The sequence below is a fragment of the Felis catus genome, chromosome C1 (assembly GCF_018350175.1).
Source record: "Felis catus isolate Fca126 chromosome C1, F.catus_Fca126_mat1.0, whole genome shotgun sequence".
In the NCBI taxonomy this organism is placed as follows: domain Eukaryota; kingdom Metazoa; phylum Chordata; class Mammalia; order Carnivora; family Felidae; genus Felis; species Felis catus.
In genome coordinates, this window is record NC_058375.1 from 84,920,772 (window position 1) to 84,936,641 (window position 15,870).

General features: G+C 37.2%; 1 long non-coding RNA gene and 1 other non-coding gene across 2 annotated transcripts in view; both read left to right on the forward strand.

The window, feature by feature from the left end:
* Positions 1–14,399, forward strand: part of LOC123379711 — a 47,654-nt gene extending 33,255 nt beyond the window's left edge. The window contains exon 3 of the long non-coding RNA XR_006584583.1: positions 10,751–14,399. This is a non-coding gene — a long non-coding RNA (uncharacterized LOC123379711). The remainder of the gene's footprint in view (positions 1–10,750) is intronic.
* A 306-nt stretch (positions 14,400–14,705) lies between these two features.
* Positions 14,706–14,812, forward strand: LOC111562030. Its single transcript, XR_002745091.1, has one exon. It is a non-coding gene; the product is annotated as a U6 spliceosomal RNA (small nuclear RNA).
* The last annotated feature ends 1,058 nt before the right edge of the window (positions 14,813–15,870 follow it).

Below are 15,870 nucleotides of genomic sequence, written 5' to 3' on the forward strand. Positions count from 1 at the left end.
TTTACTCTGCTGTCTTTCAAAAAAAAAGGTACTATATCTGATATTTTCAGAAACAAGGTTCTACTTCTTTCTAAGATAATTCTCATAATATTTTAAAATCTGGAGTTTAAACTTTAAAATAAAAAACAAACTTGGACTTGATGACCTATAATTTTTTAATTCCTTTTTTATTGAAGTATAATTGACATACAATGTTATATTTGTTTTAGGTGTACAACATATTGTTTGACATTTCTATACATTACTCACTGCTTATCAGGATAAGTATAGTCTTGGTGACTTATAATTTAATATTAGTTGGAACAATAGAAGACTTAATTCAATACAAGATGATTCTAAATATTTTATTTCCTCTGGCAATTGTGTTTTATTGCTCTCATAGCAAGAACAAGATTTTTCAAGCAAGTAGCAAAATTATTTTGTCTGCAATATCCTAGCAACGGCCTGAGAAGATTCATGTTTCAACATATTTAAATACTTGGAATAAGTTTTTGTTTTCCAAAATAAATAGGAAAGCCTCAGTAATCACCTTTTTAATTAATTAAATAACCATGCATAGAATTATCATTTCATACATTTAATACAAATGAAACTGTCTCAGTGTGAGAGAAATTGCTATTAGGTAGTAATTCTAAGTCAACTATATTTATATGCTAAGTTTTTGTGACTAATCCTAAAAAGAACAATCAATAGATTCATAAAAAGTAAATCTGACCCTAAGAATTGAAATAAAGTAACAGAAATACTTTCTTATTCCAGGGATGTACATAGGACGGGCTGTAAGTTTTAGAGTTTGTTTAATTTCATTTCTTTACATGAAACCATAAGAATAACAAGCATCTTAATAAAATACTGGTTGATTTGCTCACTTCTACAGTCAATCCCAATGTCAACAAGCAAAGTAGGCAAGTACCTAAGTGCAACTAATAAGCAGCATAGAAATCTTGGTTGTCTATAAAATTGTGTCAAACCAGATTTAACTTGAAAAAAAAAAAGAAATTAAAGCCAAAAAAAGAAAAAAGGTTATTCAAAAGAATACAAATACAAAATCATTTACTAGGTACCTACTAGGTACTTACATACTAGGTACCTAGTAGGTACCTACTGCTAGAGTTAGCAGTAGAACTAGTTAAAGGTCTTTTGAATTCAAAACTGAATAATTATTGTAAAGATAAATAAAAGGAACAGAAACATGAATAATTATACTCCGATTAGTTCATAATGAACTAATTATGATTTCCTACAATATTGAAAAAGGGTTTCTTAATTCCTTTTTCTTTTTTTTGAAGTTTATTTATTTATTTTGAGAGAGAGAGAGAGTGCAAGCAAGGGAGAGGAAGAGAGAGGGAGACAGAGAATCCCAAGCAGGCTCCACACTGTCAGCACACAGCCCAATGCTGGGCTCAAACTCACAAACCATGAGATCATGACCTGAGCCAAATCAAGAGTCAGAGGCTTAACCCATTGAGCCACCCAGGTGTCCCCACTTTTTAAAGATTAATTAATAGAAAAGTAAGTACAAGAAAAATTATAATTAAGGGCAGGTGAAAAGAATCATATTTCCTAAAATACTCAAAACTGCACACTACCACCAATGTGTTCATTAAATAATTAAATTACATTACATGTCATTTAAGCCAAGGCTCAATTACACAACTTAGTGAAAAAATTATTCAGATCTTTTGCCCTATCTCCTTGCTTCTAATAACAATTCTTTAAGCAAGTCACAAATCACCATTGTCAAATTGAAGAAATACATTTTTCTTTTCTCTTTCTTTTTTTTTTTTTTTTGAGAGAGAGAGAGAGAGCTAGCAAGCATAAGCAAGGGAGGCAGCCGAGGCAAAGAGAGAAAGAAAGCGAGAGAGAGAGAGAGAGAGAGAGAGAGAGAGAGAGAGAGAGAGAGAGAATCTTAAGGAGGCTCCACGCTCATCATGGAGACTGACCCAGGGCTTGATCCCACAACCCTGGGATCATGACCTGAGCCGAACTCTTGACTTAAGAGTCAGATGCTTAACCGACTAAGCCACCCAGGTGCCCCCCCAAAATAAAATTTTAATACGTGTAATTATGTCAATTTGCAATTTATGAGCCACTCTGATAAAATATTTCCTTTTCTTGTAAACTAAACCCTGTATAATGGCTAATTAAGGTTTGAGATTGATTATTGGTTAATGCCCATTATTCATGATACCACTAAGGTTAATATGGATAATCCATAGTTTCCTCTGTTTTCAAAGTACTATTTTTAAACATCTCTAAATGTCATAGAAGAACTTTGACCTTCACTCAAATTTCCATATTGGATCACCGAAGATATTTATGTATTTAATCTTAAAGTATTCCACATGATGATTCTTTTAAAATTCAAATGAGTTGTTTTTAGTTTGGCATTATAGACAATATGTTTTGAAAGCAATTGTTCAGTTTAAAGGTTTTTGCAAAAGAGGCCAACTCTCTTCAAAGTTAGCACCAGGTCCCCAGAACCCACTTAGATGGCTATAGATAGAAATAACATAGCCTGGAACTTTCTAATTTAGGGATTGACATAAAAACACTATCTTATTTTTCTGGCCCTTAGAGTTATTTCTCCTCAGTGACAGAAAGAGAGCTTTGAACTCTGCCAGAACTGATCCATTTCTCCTATTTTATGAGAAAAGCAAAACCAAGAGAACTAAGCCTGTTACTCCACTACCACCTATATTTTCAGGAACAGCAGTCACTCCAACATTTCTTAGATCTGTACGGCATAGTGAACTAACTTCCCAACAAGCTGGCCTCTTAATTTCATCTTGCTCTGAAAGTAAAAGAATAATGAGCTCAGTGATGCTGACACAATACTCCCAACCACCAGGAAGGAAACCTTAGTGTCCGGCTGTCACTCACTGACTGGGTTCAAGACTGATGAATTCCCGCTGCACAAAGCAGTGTTCACTCCTCTGTAGTAGTAAGTCTTGATGTTTATCTCATGGCAACTCTGCCAAGCAACGTAAGGATCAACTTATGAAAGAATACATGTTTCTTAGCTGGTATTCTTAATTGCCCCCTGGAGAGAGAATGAAAAGATTGGGAGAGTTGGAAGCAGTATCCTATTTCTCTTCAATGTATTGCCAATTTTCTAAAAAGACATTTACTTTCCCATATTATTCCTCTTAAAACCTGGCCTCTGGCCCCAATCATTGAGGGTCTGAGAGTCATCAGATACTTTCTAATTTTCAAATCCAGTGGTTTCTTTTCAGTTCTCTGCCTCAGCTTTCATCATGTTTGATATTGTAGACCCACCTGTTAAAATCCTTCTTTTCCATGGCTTCCATCTCCTTGTTTTTTCCCCCTTTTTCCTCATTCTTGCTCTATGCTCGTTCCCCTGTAAGGGATTAGCACACATGCTAATAACTCTTTGGGATACAAAAATATTCTACCTCCATGTAAAGCAGTATAGAGCATGATGTTTACAAATCAGGTTCTAAAAGTAGACACACCTGAATTTGATTCCCAACTGTACCATTTACTATAGGTACATACAATTATTCCCCTATTATTTCTCTGGGCCTCAGTTTCCCACGTCTATAAATGAAAATCATAATAATAGCGCCATTTTTTTAGGTTTGACAGAATTCAATTACTATTTGAAAAATATTTATCAGACTCATGGCACAAGAGTTTTTCTTTTTTTTTCTTTTTTTTTAATATTTATTTATTTTTGAGACAGAGAGAGACAGAGCATGAACGGGGGAGGGTCAGGGAGAGAGAGGGAGACACAGAATCGGAAGCAGGCTCCAGGCTCTGAGCTGTCAGCACAGAGCCCGACGAGGGGCTCGAACTCACGGACCGTGAGATCATGACCTGAGCGGAAGTTGGACGCTTAACCGACTGAGCCACCCAGGCGCCCCTGCACAAGAGTTTTTAAATAAATATTGGTATTATTTCTAATACCAGTGCTCTTTGACAGACAAAATTAGAAATGGATAGCATTATAGATCTTAATCAGAGAGTAACCAAGTGACAGTTGGATTTTTTTTTGAGAGAGAGAGAGAGAGAGAGAGAGAGAGAGAGAGAAATCATCAGCAGGGGAAAAGCAGAGAGAGACAGAATCCCAAGCAGGCTCCGTGCTGTCAGCACAGAGCCCAATGGGCTCAAACTCCCAAACCATGAGATCAAGACCTAAGCCAAAACCAGGAGTTGGGCATTTAACTGACTGAGCCACCCAGGCACCCCTGACAGTTGGATTTTAATTTGCTTGAATTGAATTACGAATCTAAGGATCCAGGAAAGACCACTGAGTCCAGGAGTCAGCAAGCTATTGCTCACAGGAGAAACACGGTCCACCTCCTCTTCTTGTAAATGAGTTAATGGAACAAAGCCATGCCCATTCATTTATGTTTTGTCTATGACTGCTTTTGTGCTTCAACAGCAGCACTGAGTAACTATAAAAGAGACTATATGGCTTGCAAAGCCTAAAATATTTTACAGAGTAAGTTTGCTAACCCCTAATGCATTCTAACCCCCATAATTTTTCTAATGAGAAAATTAAATACAATCACATGATTCTGAAATTGCTAAGAAACTTCCCAACGTATCATCTTTGTTAGTTTACAGGAAACTTATATGTACGCAGACTGTTTACTGATGGAAAAAAAACCTTCTTCATTAGCATGTTTTGTTGTTTCTGTGACACAATTATAGTTTTTGGGAGTCCCACAGAACATGGGATTTATTCTGACACTATATATCTACATTTGCACTATGAAAAATAAAGCATTTTCCATTAGGGCCAGAAAAACTCGAGGTTAAAAAAAAAATAAAACAGCATAAGCTCATGCCAAAAGCTGAATTTTCCTTAATAAAAAGAAAGGTGGCAGCTTCCAACTTCAGCACAAAGTAGGAGTGTCAAATTGCTGCAGAAACTGCTGTCTTCTGGCGATTGATGACCAGAATGACCCCAGAAGCAATTGTGTATTCTCATGAGATGGCTTGCTTAGGCACTTCTGGGAAGGAGCATGGGTCTTCAGAAAGGTTAGCGTGTTGTCTTTTTCCTGGTAACTACTTGCGGAAGGTCGAAGGAGTTGATGGGACCAGACGTAAAGCAAGAATAGGGTCAGGCCATGGCATTTAATCAGTGGCTACAGGGGGCATAAGTGGATTGCCCAGAAAGAGGAACATTTCATGGCTGAAGCTCTGGTTTGCTTCTAGTATATTCATGTTCATTCCCTAATGCAGTATGAACATCACAAATACAAGCCACTCCTGGAGATCCCAAGGGTAAAGCTGAGCTTCAACCGAAAATTCTCAAGTCTCAGATGTAAACATCTTGCAGTGGCATCAGGAAGGGAGAGAAAAAGAAAACATCATTTTTCTTTTGGAGAAAACAGCTCTATTTTCTTCTATGCCACCAGAAATGGCATTACCCTGGACTGCAGATGATGCTTAAGGGATGCAGAGATAACCTGTAGCTTTTGCTACCAGAAGACCTCATTATGTGATCCCTCTGGTGGTGGTCTACAATCACCTATTTCAGGATTACCAAGCGTGGCTGTTAAAAAAGCAGACTTCTGGTTCCTGTACCAGACAGTGTGTATCAGCACGCCCGTGTCTCACACCCAGGCATGTGCATTTTCAACAAGCTTCCCACACAATCCTACTGCAAAGCTAGAGTCTGGAGACTGAGGGTCCATTGAAGGGGGAACTAACGCTAAATCTTTTAGTTCTGCCATTTAGTCTAGCCTTGTGACTTTGAGTAATTGACTTAAAATGAGTCAAATATAATCTACTCTGCTAGCCAACAAGATTTATTCATTTTGAGAATAAAAGGGAAGAGCCCAAAGTGTGATGTCAGTGCAAGGTATAATTCCCCGGAAGAGATTAGTGCACTCAGCTAAAATGGCTAAATTGCTCAAAGGCAGGGATGTGCAGAAGGCTCCATGTGGGATTACATGGCTTTATTTTTCTAACGTACTCAAGGAAAAGTACTGTGATTTCATAAAATGTTAGCTTAGTTTTTTATGTTATGTTTGCTTCTTCCTATCCCATAAATTTAATTGAGTAAGCTAATGTCTATATGAAGGAAGAAAATCTCAGAAATGAACAATTTACCAAAGCTTTGTGCAGTACTGCCTGCTCAGTATATTCTGTGCAATTAAAAGGTCTGGGGGCAGAGCTTGAGCCACCCCAAATGAGAAACCATCTAAACACGTGAATGTTGCTACAGACTAAACTAGTTTCCCCAGTTTATTTTACTCTCCCCAGCTGCTTCAGAATCCTTCTTCTGCCTAAAAGCCATGACCACCAAATCCAATTTCACCTTCTCCAGGGCTTGGTACCCCTGAATATACAACAGCCAAATCTCTCCGGTATTTTACTCACAAAACAAAAGGTGGCAAAAGCAGCTGTACTTGAAGTCACTGCTACTAAATAAATCCCAAACCTGTTCGTTTGCTTTTCTGCTACAATATACAGTTCAAAACTGGACCTGCACTGCTGTCCCCATGATGCCATAGTCACTCCTGGGACCGAGGAACTAAGTGGTCACTGACATTAATATAGGTATGCTGGGAAACAATATCCCCTCACACTCATTTTTTAAAATGGTTCATTAAGAAACACTTGAACATACTAATAACAATAGATAACATGTATTGATTATGTGACTGATCTTTTTTTAAGTTTACTTATTTATTTTGAGAGAGAGAACAAGTAGGGGAGAGGCAGAGAGAGAGTGGGAGAGAGAATCCCAAGGAGGCTCTGCACTGTCAGCACAGAGGCTACTTGGGGCTCAAACTCATGAACTGTGAGATCATGAACCGAGCCAAAATCAAGAGTTGGATGCTTAACAGACTAAGCCACCCAGGTGCCCCTGTGACTAGTCTTTTAATACATCATCATCCTACCTCATCTTCACAAGAAGTCTATGAAGTCGATACTATTATCTCCACTTTACAGATGAGGAAAGTGAGAAAGAGCTGAAAATTGCAATGAATGTCATAGTATGGGCACTGAAAAATCACATTAGGTGGTCAGCCCATGTTTACTTGGTTCCAAATACCACAATTTTAACCATTACAACAAAACAGACTTGATGACCTTGATGTATCTGTCTCTCTTAACAATCTAATCCTTGTTCAAATTGAATCAGATTTCTCTGTTAGCCATTATTATCAATTTTCCTTAAAATCTAGGAATCATCTCTAATAGAAGGGACTGTATCTTTAAGACACATAATAAGGTGCTCAGCAAATATTTGTTGAATGAATGAATCCTCAGTACTTAGAAGAACTGCCAGTTATTTTAAATCTCAAATCCTCTTCCCTATTGCAAGCAACTATCAGCATTATTTTCATGCCAATTTAAATGAGAAGTTCTTTTTGTCAAAACAGACAAATATAAGGGAAGGAAAAAAGAGAGAGAGAGGGAAGCAAACCACAAGAGACTCTACAGAATAGAGAACAAACAGGGTTGATGGAGGGAGATGGACAAGGGGTTTGGCCAGATGGGTGATGGGCATTAAGGAGTGCACTTGTGATGATCACTGGGTGTTGTATGGAAGTGATGAATCACTAAGTTCTACACTTAAGGGAAATTTTACCATCTATGTCAATTAACTAGAATTTAAATAAAAACTTGAAATACAAAATAAAATAAAATAGTTCTTCACAGGTGAATTGTCACTACTAGTAATTACAGAAACATTGTTTATAAATTATTTACTTTTGTGTGAAGTGAGAAACCCTTGTGTGAACTAGAAACCCTTACTTCTGACCAATAGTAAACTCAGGGGTTCTAAGACCACATTTAGTTTCAATAATTCACTAGAAAGACTCACAGAACTCACCAGAAACACTTATCTCATGATTATGGTTTTAGATACAGATTAGGTTAGGTTAAAAGATAGAGATTAAAATCAGCCAAGAGAAGAAGCACATAGGGCAGAATCTAGGAAAGTTCCAAACACAGAGCTTTGAGTTATCCTCTCCCATGGAGCCACGCACACACAGCATTACTCTTCCAGCAGTAATATATGATGATACAAATGGAGTATCAACCAGAGAGCCAACCAGGGAAACTCACCCAAGCCTTGGCATCCAGAGCCTTTATTTGGGCTCTATGGTTGATTGCCCACATGGCTGACCTCAGTTGCCAGGCATTCTGGGGTCAAACTGATACTGTGTGACTCAAAGTTCCTACTATATTTAATACCGTTAGACTATCCGGAAATTCTGTCAGACTATCTGGAAATGCAGAGGCTGTGAAAACTCTGAAATTCACAGCCTCCAGTCCTACAAAGACTCCTATCAGGCATGGCATTGCAAGGGTTTAGAGAATACCTCCCAGCAGCTGAGGGCAGAGGGCAGACCTCTTCTGGACAAGGATTATTCTTCACTACATAAAGAGTTTAAAGAAAATCTAAGTGTTTTTTTTTTTAAGATTACTAGTTTCACTTGCACGGATATATTTTCCAATGTAGAAGATCTAGAGACCAATTTATAACTATGGGGCCGGGATATGGATGTGACCATCATCTTCCAGGCATGTTTTTACTTTAGAAAATATGATTTAAAAAGGAAATAGAGCTGGGGTGCCTGGGTGTCTCAGTCAGTTGAGCGTCCGACTCTTGATTTCAGCTCAGGTCATAGTCTCACGGTTTGTAGGTTCAAGCCCCAGATGGGGCTCTGTGCTATCATCAGCTTGGGATTCTCTCTCTAACTATCTCTCTGCCCTCCCCTGCTTGCATGTGCATGTGTTTTCTCCCTCCCTCTCTCTCTCTCTCAACCTCTCTTTCTCTTCCTCTCCCTCTCTGTCAAAAATAAATAAATAAAATTTTAAAAAACAAAATAGAACTGACTTACGAGGCAGCCCAGAACTACACGTACAAGCATAGATAGCATCAAGCTACAATAGAAACTAACATGCAATAATAGCTATTTTACACGACCAAGTTAGAGAATCTAAATATGGAGGTAGATCTTACAGCATCTAGTTTAGAATCCAGTCCAGTAACTAGACTCTGAAATTAGGCCTCTCCTAGATGATTGCCCCAAAAATCAATCTTCCTCTTATTTCCACCATTCTTTTCCTTCAGTTCATTCCAGACTCCTTGCTCTTCCTCCTTCTGACTGCCAAGGAAGCAGGTGGTTTGTCCATCTGGAACTCCAAGTTTTGCTCCATCCTGATCATTTCCAAATACACTGAATCCTCAAAGGCTTACATCTTGTTCCAATTATTTCAATTATTAGGTTTTTGGGTTGAAAGCAATAGCAACTTAATTACAATTAATTTCAGCAAAAATTTTGGACCTAGACACACACATAGGAGAATGCCATGTGATTTCTGTTGGTTAAACCACCTAGTGTGTGTTACTCTGTCACAGCGCCCTAACAAACTAATACACAGACTAAATATGTATTTCTGGTCATTTGAACATCATGTTTTATAGTTGTCTCATCTCACTGGTCAAAATCAAGCACAGTTCACATAAGAACTTCCTCTTTTGCATATGCAATTCCACTCTCTTATATTTTATTTGTCATTAATCATCTTATACCTATTGGTTTGTCTATTCACATCACAGATTTTATTCCATACAAATACCATGAGAATCTAGGCTAAATAGTCATGTTAGGTATAAAGACGTTAATTTCAAATATTGAACTTTGCAGACCCAGATCTCCATCATATTCTTTTAATAGATTCCAATTGTCTATTGAAATAGTCCATCTTTTTATTCATTTTGCCTTTATTTTCCTTTATTTTTGAACATATAAACCATGGTTATTTTGAACTCCTTACTAACTACATTCCATACTTATATCACATCTAGGTCCATTTTTTCTGTTTTATCTCCTAATTATTTGTCACTTTACCCACTTATTTGCATGCCTAAAACTTTTTATTAAATGCTGGATATTATAAATGATATATCATAGGTGCTTTGCAGTATGTTATCTTCCAAAGGACATTAAGTTTTTATCTGGCAGATAATCGTATCACTAGAGGGTCACCCTCATCCTGCCACATTTAGTCTGAGTCAGGGGTGGGTCTATTTCACTTTGCCCTTTTTCCTAGAGTCCAGCCCTTACTTCTAGCATACTCCTAGCATTCCCCTAACTTCTAGGATGTGGTATTTCAATGACAACAACAAGCCTAGGGAGTTCACTTAGCTGGACCCAAACATTAATGTCTCCACAGAGTTGTGAAACCTCTAAAATTCCCAATTATATTTCAGGCTCCCTTTATTTTTTCTCTGTCCCATCTCTTGAAATCTCATTCTGTCATGCTCCACTTTATGAGTCAGCCAAAGACACAGTGTGAACTTTTGTGTAGATTTTTGAAGGTCCTCTGTAGCTTCTTCTGTCTGATATCCTACCCTTCAAATCGCAGTCACCATGGTAACTCCAAACACCAGTCTGTTTCCTCTGATAGCAAAAATACTGTTTTCTGCTTGGGCTCTATTCCCCCAAACAGTGGTCTGGAAATTCCACTCAGGGAGAAATCAGGGTGAATGCAGGATGTAGCTCATGTGTTTCCCTTTGCTCACAGACATTGCTTGCTGCCCATTTCCTGCAAGTAATTGTTTTATATTCTTCTCCATACTGGTACACACTTTAGTGGGAGGGGAAGTCTGATACAAGCTAATTAATCATGGCCGAAATTTAAAGTCAGGCATAAAGTTCTTAAATACAGGCATAAAGTTCTTAAATACAGTTCATGATTCATTTCTTTGTTCTATATGCCCTTCTCTCCTCTCTTTCCGTACCTGCAGAAGGAAGTTTGGAAGCTTGAGGAAATTGCTTCAGATTGAGCAGTTTGGGCTCCCACTGACAGATGTTGGCTGCTCATATTGACATATCCTATTGAAGGCTAATGAAATCTTAATGAAATATTAGTTCATTAGTACAAGTGGCTTGGAACAAAGTGGTTTTCAATTTGGGGGCTGCACAGAAGATCACCAGGGCAGGGAGTTGTTTTAAAACTCTAGGTGTTCTAGCCACACACCAAACCCATTACATTTAGAGACCCTGGAAACGGACCCAAGAAAGAAGTTGTTTTCAAATCTCTACAAATAATGCCAATAGCAGCCAAGGTTGAGAATCATGGACTTAAATTCTTGGCTGAAGCTCTCTTATGTAAAAATAAAACATCACTGAGATGATCCCTGAGCATCCTTGCCATGCAAGTCTGTCCTTCATCTCCATAATCCTGCATGAGAGCATTTCCTTCACCAGTGTTCTCCTTTCACTGCTCACGAAACAACAAGGAAAATCCAGTGAGGTCATTTTTGCCTTAGCTTTGTGACTTTGGTGAATACAAATGTTCTTCAAAGTTTACATGGCTTCATAAGATGTTTACCATGTCTGCTCACCTAGTCATTTGTCAGAGGAGAAGGAAAAACAGCTATAATCTGTCCAAAGAAAAGTGTGAGTCGAACATGAAAGATATTACAAAAATAAATGTTTTAGAGGTGGGATGAGCCTTTTTGTAAACACAAGAAAGCACCTGCTTATTGACACCATGCTACTGTGGAAATTATGTGCAAGTGTTTGCATAATTACAGATCTATATTCCATATATGTAAAGCAAAACTATTTGCATGAGTCATTTGCAGAAGACTTGGAAGCCTCTCTTGCCTGAGTCCTGACAGTGCTCAGTGCTCTCTCTCTTTCCCAGAGCAGATGTGTAATGAGAAATGCCATGATTGGCCAAATGGGCTTTTACAGGGAGGCTCTGGGAAGAAGAAAACTTGGAGCCAGGCCCATCCCCATAGCACAATCACCTGCTGTGGGCCATTCAGTTCATGCCAGCCATTTTTATCCACAGCTTTTTCTACCTCACAGGTGTGTCATAAAAGAACTACATAATGTGTAAGACACTCCATGGTGCTGTGAAACAAGTAACCAAATAAATATAGGATGTTTACCTTGCCAAAAAACAGCATCTCAGCATCCAACGGGAAGATGCCAAGCCACCTGCTAAGGTCAAATGGTTTGTGACCTGAAGCAAACTGCCTCTGCTCAATACAAATGGTGTAACATCCTTGCCCCCCCATCCAAAATCTTCAGTGTGATCCATTTATATTCTTCTTAAATGTATCTGTATATTTAGGCCTTTTCATCCTTATTCATACCTTTGCTCCACCAGCAAGATCTTTTGCCTTTTTCTGTCCTGTCTCTCCTCCTCCCTCAATCCTAGCTTCCACCATTGAAATATAACCTGTCATTCAAGCTCCAATTTAATTAATAACAGTTACCATTGTTTACCATTTACTGTGTACCTGGAACTAAGCTGAATGCTTTACATATTTCATTTTTCTGAATTCTTCCAACACATCTACAAAGTTACTTTCATTAAGCCAGTGTAACAAATGACAACCAAAGCCCAGAGGTAAAATAACTTGCTCAAGATCACAAAGCCAGAATTCAAACCCAGGCCTGTCTTAATCTAAAGCTGATATTATTACACACTATATTGCAGTCATCCTTACCAACTTCCCATACAAACTTTCTTGATGACTCCACAATACAGCAATTTCTCCCAACCTAAACCTAGCTCCCCTCCAGAACATATTTTGACATGCCTTGATTACTGTTTCGTTTACATTGCTATTTGAATTTAGATGAGTATATTTAGTTTCCTTTCCTAAGTATATTATAAGCCTATTAAAGCCCCAGAACTGTTCAAATGCTAAACTAATGCACCTACATTCTCCAGACACATACAGACACTGGTCTTACTCTACAGTCTTGAGTATATTTTTTGTTACCCTTTTATCACCTAGCATATTTTCATGTACAGTAATCTAACCCCACCAATAATTTGCTCTCATTTGTTAAAAGTCCAAATATGAGGGGTTAAATGAAAAGCATGAGGTTGAGAGGGCCAGTAAAGGTGTGACCAGAGATGAACATACCTACTTCCAAGGCATTATGTTATGATTTCTAAGTTGATAAGAACCATCAGAACTTAAAAAAAAAAAAGAACTTAACAAAGGCATTCCTTTTTTGTAATTTAAGGTATGTTTGCCAAAATATACTGACATTATACTGTATTCTAAATATGTATGAGTCATAATATTTCCCAATCAGCTATTAATAGTTACTAGTGTCTTCTTTGTTCAGAATGCTTTTCAATATGCCATAGCATAAAGGTAGAATCAAGCATAAAATAAATTAGCATAGTATTTTACATTTTAGGAATAATGAACACTAGGTCTATGCAAACCGATTTGATGGATCAAGAAAAATGCTTAGAAAATTCAGAAGGCAAAGCACTCTAGCCAAACAGAAAACTGAGGGTAAACTTTTAGAGCTTGAATGAAATAGATAATACTTTAAGAGGAAAGAGCAAATTATATAAATGAGTACTTATTGAGGAAATGAAATAAAACCTGTTATGAGTGATAAAAATAATTGGCACCCAGGAGATACCCCACAGGGACTTCCTGTACCAACCACAGTATAGTTGTTTTCTTCAAATGAAGGATGGGTAAAGGTTACATGTTGTGTCTTCCAGATGAGTATAAAGTTACTCCAATGCTCATTTTCCTAATTCCAAAATTCTTGAGTAAGAGTGCTTTTGTTTTTACTGGGAACACAAAATGGAATACAAAGGGAACTAAATTAAAGTAGAGAGGTATGCATCTCAGGAAGAAATGCATTTGCTCAGACTCACCTGTGAACAAGCCTTGAGGACCCCTCAGTAGCATACCCTGTTTGGGGTATAAGAATGTGAAACCACTTCATGATTCAGAAGTCAGGAATGTGAAATTTACCTTCCTTTTGGCCACAGTCTCAGTGTGGGAGTGTCAAGTGTATTCTTCTCTTATTTATGAGTTTGTCTCTTGTATAGACTGGGATAATACCCATTTGCTTTCCCTCAAAAATCTCAGGGGTGACTCATGGCTCTTCTATTCAGCCAGTATGCTAAGATACTGTGAGTAATAAATAATTTCTTTTAAGCCTGCAGAAATTTCCGTCTGCATTTACTTAGAATCTCATTCGACTTTTCCTATTTATCAACAGCTGTGAAACTTTCAAGAATTGTTACTGCAAGTTCTCACCATTTCCTGGAGTCCCTATAGCTATAGATTTTCTAGCCATATGATCTTAAAGAGTCAACTTATTTTTGTGAAAGCAGCTTCAGATACGGTGTCAAATGACCCGTGTTCATATTTCAGCTCTGCCTTTTGACCTTGATTAAACCAAGTACCTCCCTAAGCCTCAGCACCTTTCTCTATGCAAAGGGGAAATAATACCTGCCTGTACTTACCCACAGAATTGTGGTGAGGCTCAATTTGAGAAGTATGCAAAAATGCTGTATAAATCACATCTCTATAGCAGGATTGTTCATGCTATTTTAAGTGTCTTTTAGCCCCATCATTTCTATCAAACAGCAATTACATGCAGTTAAGGTTTTATTTCCTTCCAGTCTTTTTTCTACAGTTTATGTGTTTGTGTATCTGTGTAGATTTACTTTTTTAAATGTAGGCAATATTTTATTATGATGTAATTGTGTATTATCATATTTACATATATTATGATATATGTATGTATATATCCCTAAGTTAATAAAAGTTCTTCCAAAACATGGTTAATAACAGCTTGATATGTCTATCATATATAATATATATAATGAAGTATGATGGAGACATGCATTTTCATGTTATTAAAAATTATTTCTAAACATGGTTAATAATGGATGCATTAAAAATATGTTGGGTAGTGCTCGTTTCAGCAGCACATATACTAAAATTGGAATGATACAGAGAAGATTAGCATGGCTTCTGCACAAGAATGACACACAAACGCATGAAGCATTCCATATTTTTGCACAGGTAGAAAGACAAACACCATATGATTTCACTCACATGTGGAATTGAATAAACAAAGCAACAGAGCAAAGGAAAAAAAGAGAGAGAAAGGCAAACCAAGAAACACTCTTAACTATAGAGAACAAACTGATGGTTGTCAGAAGGGAGGTGTGGGGGGGGACGGGTTAATAAATAGGTGATGGGGATAAGGAGGGCACTTGTGATGAGCCTCAGATGTTGTATGGAAGTGTTAAATCACTAAATTGTACACCTGAAGTTAATATCACACTGTGAACTAACCAAATGGAATTTAAATAAAAGCTTTTTAAAAATATGGTGGGTAATAATACTACCATAGGAGTGAACCATAATTTGTGGGATCACTCTCCACCTTTAACTCATTAAAAATACACATTTACAGGTTTTGTTTTTGCTTGTTTTGCTATTTTGTTGTTGTTGATGTCACTGAGTTTAGTTGCTATTATAACCAAGATTGTAGTAAACATCTTTGTACGACAATCTTTTTATGGACCCCTAATTCAATAGAGGACATTTCTAGAACTGAAATCACTGAATCAAATGTTTGGATTCTTCTAAGGTCTTTGGCTAACCCTTGCTAACATATGGTCAGATTCTGTTCCTGAAGTATTGTACTGTTTAGACAACGTAAGAGAGAACTTTTATGGTAGCTTCATCATGATTACCTATTTTAATCATTACCAATTTCATAGGCAAAAAAAAAGTAACTTTCCATTATCTATGTTTATATGATCACTAGTGAAGTTGAAAATCTGTCATGTTTATTGATTTTAATTATTTCTGCCACAAATGTCTTGTATCAGTTCTAGCAGACTTTTGGTGGAGTCTATCGGATTTTCGATGTATAATATCATGGCATCTGCAAAATGCCACAAATGTCTTATGTTTGCTCCATTTTCAGTATTTTCTTTATTGACTTTTACACCTTATTGACACCTTAAGAAATAAATTACACAGTCATCCTAACTCATAAAATTTTCCAAATTTGTCAACTGCATTTTAATATTGCCTATGATTTTTGACATTGTAAGTTTTTT